Genomic DNA, 14,794 nt, shown 5'->3' with positions numbered 1-14,794 from the left:
TATATTTATATATATATATATATATATATATATATATATAATCATGCATATATTTCTCTGTCTTGGGTTGGAGTTCTCTTACTTGAGGGTAAACTCGGGCACACTATTCTATCTTATTTCTCTTCCTCTTCAGAAATTTGGCAAAATTTCATATACTGTATATCATCATTATCATTATCATCATCTTTTTCGTCTATTGACGCAATGGGCCTCGGTTAGGTTTCTCCAGTCGTCTCTATCCTGAGCTTTTGATTCAATACTTCTCCACTCATCATCTCCCACTTCACGTTCCATAGTTCTCAGCCGTGTAGGCCTAGGACTTCCAACTCTTCTCGTGCCTTGTGAGGCCCAGTTAAATGTTTGGTGAACTAATCTCCCTTGGGGAGTGCGAGAAGTATTATTACAGATATATTCGTCTTTATCATAGAGTAGCTATGAATGAAAATATGTATATTTCCTTTTGATTATATGGAATTTTCACATTCAGAAAGGTCTTTGTAAGAAAACCCAATTTTAAAATTACGTTTGAGCCAACGATAAAAAAAAAAGAGTTGCTTTTTCAGTTTATATATTGCTTAAATTGTACTTTTATTAGATTGAATAAAAGAAGCTATGAATTTACACTATCAAAACTTTGAACGTCTCATTGTAATTCCAGATACTTATTTTTTTATCATTATCAGTGATGACAACTTATAGTTTCATGAAACTATAAGAAAGATTACTCGAGTGCCATATGTGGATGAGATCATGATGAGGGGTAGATGGAGATGGTTTGGGCATCTTCGCACTCCCCAAGAGAGATTAGACCACCAAACAGTAACTGGGCTCCACAAGGTATTAGAAGAATTGGAAGACCCAGGCCTACTTGGCTGAGGACTATGAAGCGTGAAGTAGGAGACGATGAGTAGAGAAGTATTGAATCAAAAGCTCAAGATAGATACGACTGGCGAAATCTAACCGAGGCCCTTTGAGTCAATAGGCGTAGGTGGAGATGATGATGATGATGTCAACTTCAAAGATCTCTGTCTGTTTATTCTAAAGGAACTACAAGGGTTTTATACCAAAAGAATACCACATACCACAATTAGCAAGCTAGGCGACTGGTTTCAATAGAGTTAAAAAAAGCACACTGCTAAACTGAAGTTATCAAGTCTCTCTCTCTCTCTCTCTCTCTCTCTCTCTCTCTCTCTCTCTCTCTCCTCTCTCTCTCTCTCTCTCCCTCCTCCTCCTCCTCCTCCTCCTCCTCCTCCTCCTCCTACTACTACTACTACTACTACTCTTATTTTCCTCCCCTCTATCAGATAGTCTTTCCAAACACTTTCTTTAAATATAACCTTTCATGTTATTTTTCTCCTTTCCTCTTCATATGGCTGCCATAATTCTTTTATTTTCCTTCTCCTTTCGCTGAGGCCCTGATAGCAAAGTATAAAATGGGCAAGGTATTCTATATCTCCTCCGCACAACTCACACTCTACACTTCCCCTTCGTGTTTTATTTTTTTCTATTATTTAACCTTAAACAGTTAGCTTTAGCTCTGGTTTATCATAAACCATTTCTTTAAATACTTGATCTTGTTCTAGTGCATATTCTAATCTAATTTCAGCTGTTTACGGGGGAGGCCACTGCTGTGGTTGGGCACCACAGTGTGGGGTTGGGTTTTGCCCGGCTGACGTTCTGGTGAGTATCTATTCTGATAGAACTAGAACTGAAACCAGACACCTTTAACCTTTTTACCATTACTTCTCCAATCATTTCCTTAGTCTCTCATGAAAGTTCTAGCGTTCATATCCATATCTTTATTCAATCTCTTAGTCTTTTTCATTTACCATTACTTCCACTTTCTTCCATTTCTTCCACACTTTTCTTCAACATATAATTCATGTGAACAGGCTGACACAAGTCTATTTTCATAGTTTGTATATGAAAGTTATGTTTTAAGGTTATTATTGTTCTTGAAATATCTTAGCTTCATTTTTCATTGCTTTTCTTGTAGTTTATTTATTCCTTTCCTCACTGGGTTACAATTTCCCTGTTGGAGACCTTGGGCTTTCCTGTTTCCAACTAGGGTTGTAACTTACATAATAATAATAATAATAATAATAATAATAATAATAATAATAATAATAATAATAATAATAATAATAATAATAATAATAATAATAATTCATATGGGTGTATTCTGTATTCTTTCATGATCTCTGTCATTTTTTTTCTCTCTTTATTGAGTCATATGCCTTTGTAAAGTCTACATAAATTACTATTATGCTTTCTTGTCTATTGTAAATTTCTTCAACATATTGTGAAATGAAAATGTTATCTTCTACTCTCCACTCTTTTGGAAAACCCTTCATTTTCATGTCTTTATTTGGATGGTCTTCTATTATGTCTTTCATAAACAGCCATATTTTGTATGGTATAGTTGTTAGACCTAGTCGTCTTAGATCTTAAATGGGGGTTTTTACTCATCTTAATCTTCTTTTTTTTTTTTTTTTTTTTTTTTTAATTTTCCACTTTTCATGCTTGCTCTTCTCCTTCGTTTCATTTTGTAGGTCTTTATTAATTATCTATAAATATTTACTTTCTTTTATTAACGTTTTATATAGTTCAGGTTTTAGTCGATTGGATCTAACTGCCTTTTTAGTTTTCATCTCTCTTAGAATACTCTTCATAAAAGATACTGACTTATTTTGGATTTTTCCCTTTATGTTGTATTTATTTTTTATTGGAACTATCATATCCATGTACTCTCTTATTTCTCTATGAAATATCTGACCTAATGCATTGTCTTCCTTTTCTATTTCCTTTCATTCCTCTATGTATTTTAATCTTTCTTCATTATTCTATACCTCTTTCTTTTTATCTTCGTGTATTCTGTAGATACTTTCCCCTAGAATATATATATATATATATATATATATATATATATATATATATATATATATATATATATATATATATACATATATATATATACACATATATATATATATATATATATATATATATATATATATATATATATATGTGTGTGTGTGTGTGTGTGTGTGTGTGTGTGTGTGTGTGTGTGTGTGTGTGTGGTCTTCTTCTTCGTTTGATAATTTCACCCTATATTTATCATATGATTTTATTTCTTCTTCATTTTTCTGTTCCCTTTAATTACACACACACACACACACACACACACACACACACACACACACACACACATACACACACACACACACACTTTCTTCTTGGCTTTTGTAATATATACTTCCTTCTCTGTCTCTGTCTGTCTCTCTCTCTCTCTCTCTCTCTCTCTCTCTCTCTCTCTCTCTCTCTCTCTCTCTCTCTCTCTCTCTCTCTCTCTCTCTCTCTCTTTCGTTTTATGCTTACTTCTATCTGGACTAGATTGTGTTCTGTGTTCTGATGTGTCCACTTTCTCATATTCTTCTTCATTTATTTCCATTTCTTTGAAGTTCCAATACATCACGTCATTTAACCATCACTAACTCTATGTTGCTCATTTGGTTGCATCTCTCCAAGGTATAAGCCTACATTCCTTTACATTTATCAACGCCATACAATTGTATCTTTTTATTATTCATTAACTCTAGCTCTTTATCCCCATTTTAATTTTCCTCTTGATATAACAAGAATCCTAAAATGGCCGTTAAAAACTCCTTTTAACACATCTTCATCCTCTACTTCGACCTTTTTTTTTTTTTTGGATTTAATTTTGCTTGTATTTTCTATCCCTTCTATGTCCTCCGGGCAATCCATATTATTAGAATACTCCATTTTATATCTCGATTCTTCGTCTGTCTTATTTCCATGTCTATTTCCTGGCTGTCTTTATAGCACTCATTAAACCCGATACCCTTTAATCTTTAATATTCCTCATACTCTCTATCTTACTACTGCATAGTAATTGTTAAGTGGCTATTTTACTCTTGGTGAGGCTAAAAAAAATCTCTTATATATGATAAGCAGCTCTTCTATAAGAAGGACACTCCAAAATCAAACCATTGTTCTCTAGTCTTGGATATTGCCCTAGCCTCTGTACCATAGTCTTCTCGTGGTAGAGTGCAATTGATTGAAGATAGGTTGCACCCAGGGTCACTATTCTATCTTATTTCTCATCCTATTGTTTTTGAAGTTATAATAGTTTATATATGAAAGATCTATTTTAATGTTATTATTGCTGTTAAAATATTTTATTTTAATGTTATTATTGCTGTTAAAATATTTTATTTTAATGTTATTATTGCTGTTAAAATATTTTATTTTAATGTTATCATTGCTGTTAAAATATTTTATTTTAATGTTATTATTGCTGTTAAAATATTTTATTTTAATTGTTCATTATTTCTCAGTTGTAGTTTTTATATTTCCTCATTTCCTTTCCTCACTGGACTATATTTTCCTGTTGGAGCTCTTGGGCTTATAGCATCCTGCTTTTCTTGGAGTAGAGTGCTCTTGCTTGAGGGTAGGCTACACTCTGGACACTATTGTATGTTATTTCTCATCCTCTTGTTTTTCTGAAGTTTTTGTTTCTAGCATTTATATGAAAGATAAATTTGAATGCTATAAGTGCTTTTAAAATATTTCATTTCAATTGTTCATTATTTCTCAGTTATAGTTTATATATTTCGTTATTTCTTTTCCTCACTGGACTATCTTTTTTTCCTGTTGGAGACCTTGGGCTAATATCATCCTGCATTTCCAACTAGGGTTCTCGCTTAGCTAATAATAATAATAATAATAATAATAATAATAATAATAATAATAATAATAATAATAATAATAATAATAATAATAATAGTAATAATAACAACAACAACAACAATAATAATAATAATAATAATAATAATAATAATAATAATAATAATAATAATAATAATAATAATAATAATAATAATGTTTTGTTATTTTTCAGTTCATGGAATCCTTCAATACCACCTTCTAACGGGTTCCCACATTTTAGTATTGCATCTCAATTTCACGTCAGGTTAATATTAAAAAAAAAGAGTAAAATACATAATTTATATAACATATAGTTTATATATAATTTGCATTATATTGATATTCAGGAAAAAAGTGAATTTAATGTAAAATAATAATGATTTAAAGATGTATTTCTCTACGAAATAACTGCTCAGCACAGTTTTATTGTTGTTGTAGTGGTTATCAATATCTGGAACATTAGCCAGGGTTACCAGATTATTTCCACTGGATTATCATACATGAACCTTAAAATTATCGCTTTTTCAACTTAAATTATCGTACACACTTTGAACAAGATTATTAAGGAGTAACATATATAGCTTATTTCAAGGTATTTTAGTATAATTGTTTAATTAAACCCACACACATACATTGTATATACCCAAGGTATATATCGTACCGGACCCAAAATAATCGTACATGTATGATAATTATCGTACGCATGGCAACCCTGCATTAGCAGATTGTGTTGTATTGCGGCCAGCTGATTAGCACGATCCGGAATTCTCTTTCGTCAGAAATTTCTCGAAGGACATTATACAGTATATTGCATATTGTCATCAAGTGGTAAATATGCTGGTGTTATAAATTGCTTGTATTCTCTGTATTCATTGTAATTATTGTAATTTGCTACCGTAGACAAATAAATACGATAGATCTGTGTCCTCGAAGTTGCGTAAGGTGAGCACATTTCAGGGTACAATAGTCTTTTTATGTTACTTTAATGTGCCACTTGGACGTTATTTGATGTATAAGGATTTAAAAGGTTAATATATGCCAATTTTTATGCTAGGCTACTATATATTATTGACAAAGGGCGATCTATGGCTGCCGGAATATGGAGTGTCCGTCGTTGGGACAAGCGTATTTATCTGGTAAATGTTTATATTGGTCTGAAGTACTATATTATGAAGATAGTTTTGCTATTTAAGAAATAAAATTTAGTGTTACCTTATAAGGATTGAAGCTAGTTTGGAATCAAACACCGTGCTAAGAGTTAGTCTTTGGGTAAGCTAAGGAAATGGCAGTCTAAGGGCTTATCGAAGTCTGGGCATATCTCCCTCGTGGGTAAATAGGTACTTACTTTACTTTTACTTTTAGGGGTTTATTTCTCGCCTTCCATCAGACATTAAGAGTCTGTTCAGGCAGGCCTTGATGTGTGAAAATAATTTCTTTCCAGTTTATATTTTGCTCTGTAAGTTGGTAAGGATATGGCTCCTGCGTTAGGTTAGTTGGAGAAACTTAAGTTAGGTGGCGTATGTGTAGATTGTCGGGTTACTAGGCCTGCTGCTTGTATAGAATAATGCGACCAGATTTTTTTTCGGTAAAAGCGGGATATTTCATAGGAGCCTTTGTATACTGTATCAGCGGCCAGTTCCTCATGCGTTGATTAGAAATGGACATCCACTAACCTAAACTTTCCCCCCTAACCTAACCTACAAGCCGTGTCCTTACCTACATACTGATGCCCCCCTGCGACCCCCCCTTACACTGCTGTTTTCTAAATTAGCCATAATAATACATACAGGTAGCCGCTATCATACATATACCCCTATTTCATATATATATATATATATATATATGTATATATATATATATATATATATATATATATATATATATATATATAAATACTGTATATATATATATATATATATATATATATATATATATATATATATATATATATACATATATAAATACTGTATATATATATATATATATATATATATATATATATATATATATATATATATATATATATATATATATATATATATATATATATATAATATATATATATATATATATATATATATATATATATATATATATATATATATATATACTGTATATATATATATATATATATATATATATATATATATATATATATATATATATATATATATATATATATATATATATATATATATATATATATATATATATATATATATATATAGGTATATATATGTATATATATAGATATACTTTAAGTACTAGCAAAACTGGAATTCACTATAAGAAATGGATGAGTGCTGGCTAGCTTGGTATTTTTCTCTATATGTTTAATAGGGGCTGGGGCATAATAGCTTACGTATTGGTCTATTAAAATGGGAAATATGTTTTTCACTCAAGTCCATCGATTACATCTGAGAGACTAAAGGGGACTTACTACCCAGGCTTGATTCCGATCGGTTTAGAGAGCTTTCTGTGCATTTACAATGACAGGAGCCATTGCATATCAGCAGCCAGTTCCTCACGCGTTGATTAAAATGGGAAATCAACTAACCTAAACTTTCCCCCCTAACCTAACCTACAAGCCGTGTCCTTACTTACTTACCTATCAGCTGGGCTACCGCCCCCATGCGATCCCCCTTACACTGCCGTATTGTAAGTTACACATAATATTACATACAGGGGGCCGCTATCATACATACACCCCCAAAGACGTATATGTCCGTTTGTTTTTATAACCAGTTAACAGCTTACAAGTACTTCTTCATAAGTTCCTAAATGTTCTACAACAACCATTTGTTTTCCACCTTCCCTTTCAGTTTCAACTTAACTTAACCACCATCACATAAAGATGTCTCCAAAAGGGAACTTAAGGGAAGTACATCTATCTATTTCAAAATTTAGTGTAATTTCACCTATGTCGGCAATTAATTATGATGAAAATGCTCTCCGTTCAGTGTAAAGCTATTGTTACTCATGCGAAATTAAAAGAAAATAATCGAAGTAATGCCTCGAAGGTCCGATTCTGACTTAAATTTTTCGGGAACACCAGCACATTTCTACTGCAAAGCTTCTATAAAGATTGCCAAGACAAAGAAAAAAAATGTTGGTGAGGATTTATTTCTGATTTACGTTATCATAATGTAAGGATTTTTTTGTGATTTACTTCTTTTTGTGACCTGGGAAGGGGGGTCTGGCTAGCGGTTGTAACCTGGGAAGGGGGGTCCGGGGGCTTGCCCCCTTCTAAGGGTTGTGACCTGGGAAGGGGGATCCGGGGATCTTGCCTCGCGGCTAGAGGCTGTGACCTGGGAACTACTAGGTTAGGTTAGGTGGGTTTGTTAGCTTCTTTACCCTATTACAAATCTCAAAAGTGATAAGTAATCACGTTTTGGCCTGTTATCAGCCACTTACATGAACCATGTATTTTTACATATTAAACTTAGCCGGTGAATATATAATAGCTGACGTCTCGGACGGCTCGACAGAAACACAAAAACTCGCGAGCGATCGCCATGAAGGTTGCGGGTGTGCCCACCAGCGCCGACTGTCGGCCAGATACCGCATATACATGTAAACAGCTCCAGTTCTTCTCTGTCGGTCTTGTCGACAAGTTGATTCCGCTCGCTGTTGACCTGGAGTTTTCGTCATTTTTGGTGAAGTACTTCTTTTTGGTTGTTTTGAGCTTTCGCAGTGACAGGTGTTTTTCTCTTCAAATAAAACTCTTGAACCCTTTTTTGGATAGTGTTTATTGTTGATTACTTTGGATTTGTTTTGGATTTTCTTTGACTGTTCAATATGGCTGACCCTTCTCCTATCCCTGGACCTAAATTTCGCAAATGTAATGCTAGGGATTGTAACAAACGTCTTCCCAAGGCCTCTCTCGACCACATACCGTGTGTTCTAATTGCCGGGGTAAAACCTGCCAATTAGGAGATCGGTGTGATGAGTGCGTGGTCTTGTCGGAATTCGACTGGCTAGAGTTTGATAAATATTCTCGTAAATATTCTCCTTCCCCTGTAGTAGTTGTTCCTGAACCCTCTACTAGCACTCATGAACCTTCCATGCGGGATATGTTGCTTGCCATTCAAGCTTTGGGCGAGAGAGTTGAGTCCTTAGCATCGGACCGTAATCAACTCATGTCGGATGTGAAATTATTGAAGTGTCAGAATGCCAAATCAGAAAATCGTGGGGATAAAGTGATAAGTGCGCAAAGTGTTGTTAGTGTTGCGACCGAGGGTTCGTCTGTTTGTGCTTGTCGGTCCCCTAGTCCGAGACCTCTTTCAGGCTCCCCTGCACCAGGGAGAAGTAATGTCGTAGGACTTAAGGGGACGAGAGGCTTTAACCAACGTACAGACGTTCCCTCTTTGGTATCGGGCGTGTCTCGCCAAGATCGCCCCTACCATAAGACGAGCGAGGCTGTTTTCTCCTCGTCTTCCGAATGCTTCTCGCAAAAGAAACCTTGTCGCAAGGTTTCTAGACCCTTGAAGTGGAAGTCAGTCCCTTCAGGACAGGTCCAGCGTCCTGGCTGTAGCCATTGGAACAGCTCTGACCCTTTGCAGTCGTCGGAAGACTGTTCGCCGATTAAACGTAAGCGTAACACGGGCTCCGAGAGTCTCAGTAAAGGCAATGTTTTGCAGACACAGACGTTACCATCGTCTCGGCCCGTCCCGACTCCCGTTGATCCTAAATGGGTTGTCCTGCAGGATATGCAGACTAAGCTTGCCTCCCTTATGGAGGAGTATACCGTTGAGCAGGTTCACGATGATCCTCGCCGTTACGCTGATCGAGACTCTGGCCGTCAGCCGCCCAAACGAGACTTTACTCGTCCTTTTGACGTTATGAAACGTGATGTCGGTAGTTTGTCACGTCAGTCACGTGACTTGGATCCTTACTCGCTGCAGTCCCGTGTTGACTTTCAGCCACTGCCGCAGCCTCGTGTTGACGTTCAGCCGCTGCCGCAGTCTCGTGTTGACGTTCAGGACGTTCGCCAACCAGCTCAGTTGCCTCGTTTTGACGTTGAGCGTCAAGCACCGCAGTCAATGGTTGTTTTGACTGCTCAGTCTAGGCAGTCAAGGCAGTCTCGACTTGACGTCGAGCGTCCATCAACTCCTGTTGTTGTTGCTGGTCAGTCCTTTCAGCAGCGACATGACGTCGCTTCCTTGACTGCTACTGCTGCTCCTTTGCTTGTAGACTTTGCCTGTCAAGCATTGCCACCGCGGCAGGTCTCTCCTTTTCTTGAGACTCGACAATTGTCGGACGAGGTTCCTTCAGATGAGGATGTTGCTGATCCTCCGCCTACTGATATTCCTTTGGGTGTTTTATCAGATGGAGAAGAGCCTAAAGCTGCTCAACCCCTTATGGACTTTAAGAAAATCATGATGATTTTTAAGGATCTTTTCCCAGATCATTTTATAACTTCTGCTCCTCGTTCGCCTCCTTCAGAGTTTGCCCTAGGCCTAGCTACTTCGAAGCCTTCTTTTACTAAGCTAGCGCTCTCTCGCTCTTCTAAGAGGGCTTTACGTTTGCTAGGCGACTGGTTGGTTACCAGGAGGAGTTTGGGGAAGACGGCCTTTGCTTTCCCTCCTTTTAAACTAGCTTCTAGAGCGAGCGTCTGGTATGACACGGGAGAAGTTCTCGGCTTGGGAGTCCCTGCCTCTGCCCAGGGAGACTTCTCAAGCCTCGTAGACTCTCCCCGTCGCCTGGCCATGAGACGCTCTAAAGTTTGTTGGTCCTCCTCGGACCTTGACCATCTCCTTAAAGGGGTTTACAGGGCCTTCGAAGTTTTTAACTTTTTAGATTGATCTCTAGGAGCATTAAGCAGGAAGATCTCGTCGGCTGACCAGGATGTTTCCGTGCTTATTATGTCTTGCATGGACAAAGCCATCCGTGATGGCTCCAATGAGCTCAGGACTCCAGCTGTAAAGGTAACGGCGAATGAATGATTTAAAGGATGCCTGAAAACTTTAAATCATTCATTCATCATTCATTCGCCGCTACCTTTACAGCTGGAGTCCTGAAAAAGAGGGAGACTCTTTGCTCGTTCCTTTCGGCAGGAGTAACTCCCTGTCAAAGGTCGGAGCTTCTCTTTGCCCCCTTATCAGCTGCCTTGTTTCCTCAACAGCTGATCAAGGACATTGCGGCTTCGCTGGTGCAGAAGGATACACACGACCTGATGGCTACTTCAGCTCGCAAGAGTGCTCCTTCATCGTCTTATGTCGTGAGGCCCAAGATCGATACCCCAGCGACTAGGTTTATCCCGCCCTTTCGTGGCAGAGCCCCCAGCAGGGGAGGCGCTCGTGCCGACGGTAAAAGAGGCAAGAGGAGAGGATCCAAGTCCTCCCGTGGCAGAGTCTGACTGCCCACATCCTCAGACAGCGGTAGGGGCCAGACTGAACAACTTCTGGCAGGCCTGGGAGAAGAGGGGTGCAGACCAAGAGTCTGTGTTGTTGCTCAAGGAGGGGTACAAAATACCTTTTGTACGCAGACCTCCTCTAGTAACAGTTCCTTTAGACCTCTCTCCCAGGTATCGAGAGGAGTCAAGGAGACAAGCTCTACATCAGCAGGTGTCTCTGTTGCTAGAGAAGGGAGCGGTGGTGAAAGTCTCGGACCTTCAATCAACCGTCTCTTCCTAGTACCAAAGCATACATGGGGTTGGAGGCCAGTGCTGGACGTCAGTGCGCTCAACGTTTTTGTTTTAAAAACAAAATTTACGATGGAGACCACGAAGTCCGTCCTAGCAGCGGTCAGAGAGGGAGACTGGATGGTCTCTCTCGACCTGCAGGATGCGTGCTTCCACATTCCTATTCACCCAGATTCTCAACCGTATCTGAGGTTTGTTTACAGGAATGTGGTGTACCAGTTCCGAGCACTGTGCTTTGGCCTCAGCCCTGCTCCTCTCGTGTTTACGAGGCTCATGAGGAATGTGGCAAAATTCCTTCATTTATCGGGAATTCGAGCCTCCCTGTACCTGGACGACTGGCTTCTCAGAGCATCGTCCCACCATCGCTGTCTGCAGGACCTTCAATGGACGTTGGGTCTGGCAAAGGAGTTGGGACTGTTGGTGAACTTAGAAAAGTCTCAACTGAATCCCTCCCAGACGATTCTCTATTTGGGGATGGAGATTCGCAGTCTAGTTTTTCGGGCTTTTCCGTCTGCCACCAGGATAGAGCAAGCCCTGCTCAAAGCCCGCCTCATGCTGAAAAAAGACCGTTGCTCAGTGAGAAGTTGGATGAGCCTCTTAGGGACTCTGTCATCCTTGGAGCAATTTGTATCACTAGGGAGACTTCACCTTCGCCCTCTCCAGTTCCATCTAGACTCACACTGGAACAAGAGGAAGACTTTGGAAGCTGTGTCAATCCCAATCTCCGAGCCAGTAAAAACGTGCCTGAACTAGTGGGACAGCAACATAAGTCTGCGAGAGGGTCTGTCCCTGGCGGTCAAGAACCCAAACCACGTGTTGTTCTCAGACGCGTCGGATTTGGGTTGGGGAGCGACTCTGGACGGTCTGGAATGTTCGGGTCTTTGGACGTCGGAGCAGAAGAGCATGCACATCAACTGCAAGGAGCTGTTAGCGGTTCACTTGGCCTTGACGAGTTTCGAGAGCATTCTTCGAAACAAAGTGGTAGAGGTCAATTCGGACAACACCACAGCCTTGGCGTACATCTCCAAACAAGGAGGCACTCACTCCCACACACTGTTCGTCATCGCAAGGGACCTCCTCATCTGGTCAAGAAATCGAGGCATCTCCCTGTTGACAAGATTCATCCAGGGGGACTTGAACGTCTTGGCGGACTGTCTCAGTCGGAGAGGTCAGGTGATCCCCACAGAATGGACCCTCCACAAGGATGTGTGCAAGAGTCTTTGGGTGACTTGGGGTCAACCCACCATAGACCTCTTTGCCACCTTGTTGACCAAAAGGCTCCCGACCTATTGCTCTCCAGTCCCAGATCCAGAGGCGGCCCACATAGATGCGTTTCTACTGGACTGGTCTTACCTGGACGTGTACGCATTCCCACCGTTCAAGATCATCAACAAGGTACTGCAGAAGTTCGCCTCTCACGAAGGGACAAGGTTGACGTTGGTTGCTCCCCTCTGGCCCACGAGAGAGTGGTTCACAGAGGTACTTCAATGGCTGGTAGACGTTCCAAGGAGTCTTCCTTTAAGGATGGATCTCTTACGGCAGCCCCACGTAAGGAGTCTTCATCAAAGCCTCCCCGCGCTTCGTCTGACTGCCTTCAGACTATCGAAAGACTCTCAAGAGCTCGAGGTTTTTCGAAGGAGGCAGCCAGAGCGATTGCGAGAGCTAGGAGAGCTTCTACCATCAAGGTCTACCAGTCGAAGTGGGAAGTCTTTAGAGACTGGTGCAAGTCATCATCCATTTCCTCTTCCAGTACCTCTGTAGCCCAAATTGCAGACTTTCTCCTGCATCTGAGAAATGTTCGCTCCCTCTCAGCTCCCACTATTAAGGGCTACAGGAGCATGTTGGCTTCTGTGTTCAGACATAGAGGCTTAGATCTGTCCAATAATAAAGATCTCCAAGATCTCCTTAAGTCCTTCGAGACCTCTAAGGAGCGTCGTATGGCAACTCCTGGATGGAACTTAGACGTGGTCCTAAGGTTCCTAATGTCCGACAGGTTTGAGCCATTGCATTCAGCCTCCCTGAAGGATCTCACCCTCAAGACGCTTTTCTTAGTGTGCTTGGCTTCGGCTAAAAGGGTCAGTGAGATCCATGCCTTTAGTAAAAACATTGGCTTTTCTACAGATAAAGCCACATGTTCGCTTCAGCTTGGTTTCTTGGCCAAAAATGAACTGCCTTCTCGTCCTTGGCCTAAGTCGTTTGATATACCTTGCCTATCAGAGATCGTAAGCAAAGAGCTTGAAAGAGTACTGTGCCCAGTTAGAGCTCTTAAGTTTTATTTAGCTCGTACCAAATCCTTACGAGGTGGATCTGAGGCCTTGTGGTGCTCAGTTAAGAAGCCCTCATTGCCTATGTCTAAAAATGCTTTATTGTATTTCATTAGATTTTTAATCCGAGAGGCTCATTCTCACTTGAGTGAAAAAGATCGTTGCTTGCTTAAGGTCAAGACGCACGAAGTAAGAGCGATAGCAACTTCCGTGGCCTTTAAGCAAAACAGATCTCTGCGAAGTATTATGGACGCGACCTTTTGGAGGAGCAAGTCGGTGTTCGCTTCATTTTACTTAAAAGACGTCCAGACTCTTTATGAGGACTGCTACACACTGGGTTCATTCGTTGCAGCGAGTGCAGTAGTGGGTGAGGGTTCTACCACTACATTCCCTTAATTCCAATATCCTTTTAATCTTCTCTTGAAATGTTTTTAATCTTGTTTTGGGTTGTACGGAAGGCTAAGAAGCCTTTCGCATCCTTTTTGATTTGGCGGGTGGTCAAATGTCGTTTCTTGAGAGCGCCCAGATTAAGGGTTTTGATGAGGTCCTGTTGTATTGGTTGTCGCCCTGGATATAACAGCTCCTGGGAGTCTTTCAGCATTCTGAGAGGATGGCTGGGCTTCGTGAAGAAAGCGGACTAACAAGGCAGAGTAATCGTCAGAGTCAGCTTCCTTACCAGGTACCTATATTTATTTGGGTTTTGTTATGATATAACTGTCAAAAACTCTAAGCATATATGCCTTTATTGTATTAATACTGGTCTCTACCCACCACCATGGGTGTGAATCAGCTATTATATATTCACCGGCTAAGTTTAATATTTAAAAATGATATTTTGATTATAAAATAAATTTTTGAATATACTTACCCGGTGAATATATAAATTAAAGGCCCTCCCTTCCTCCCCGATAGAGACCCAGCGGAATGAGAAGAACTGGAGCTGTTTACATGTATATGCGGTATCTGGCCGATAGTCGGCGCTGGTGGGCACACCCGCAACCTTCATGGCGATCGCTCGCGAATTTTTGTGTTTCTGTCGAGCCGTCCGAGACGACAGCTATTATATATTCACCGGGTAAGTATATTCAAAAATTTATTTTATAATCAAAATATCATTTTTCCAACTGGTTATCTTGTACTTATTTTGCATTTCTGACCT

At 39.6% G+C, this 14,794-nt stretch overlaps 1 protein-coding gene across 1 annotated transcript in view; it reads left to right on the top strand.

Annotated features, from left to right (window-relative positions):
• The first annotated feature begins 5,431 nt into the window (after positions 1-5,431).
• The window catches only part of Zpr1 (zinc finger protein Zpr1), a 48,948-nt gene continuing 39,585 nt past the window's right edge, over positions 5,432-14,794 (top strand). Inside the window, exon 1 of the mRNA XM_068393564.1 lies at positions 5,432-5,556. The gene's annotated coding sequence lies outside the window, so the exon portion shown is untranslated. The remainder of the gene's footprint in view (positions 5,557-14,794) is intronic.

Source organism: Palaemon carinicauda, chromosome 1 (assembly GCF_036898095.1).
Source record: "Palaemon carinicauda isolate YSFRI2023 chromosome 1, ASM3689809v2, whole genome shotgun sequence".
Taxonomy (NCBI): domain Eukaryota; kingdom Metazoa; phylum Arthropoda; class Malacostraca; order Decapoda; family Palaemonidae; genus Palaemon; species Palaemon carinicauda.
The sequence above is the reverse complement of the archived record's forward strand: the minus strand, read 5'-3'. Positions and strand labels throughout refer to the sequence as shown.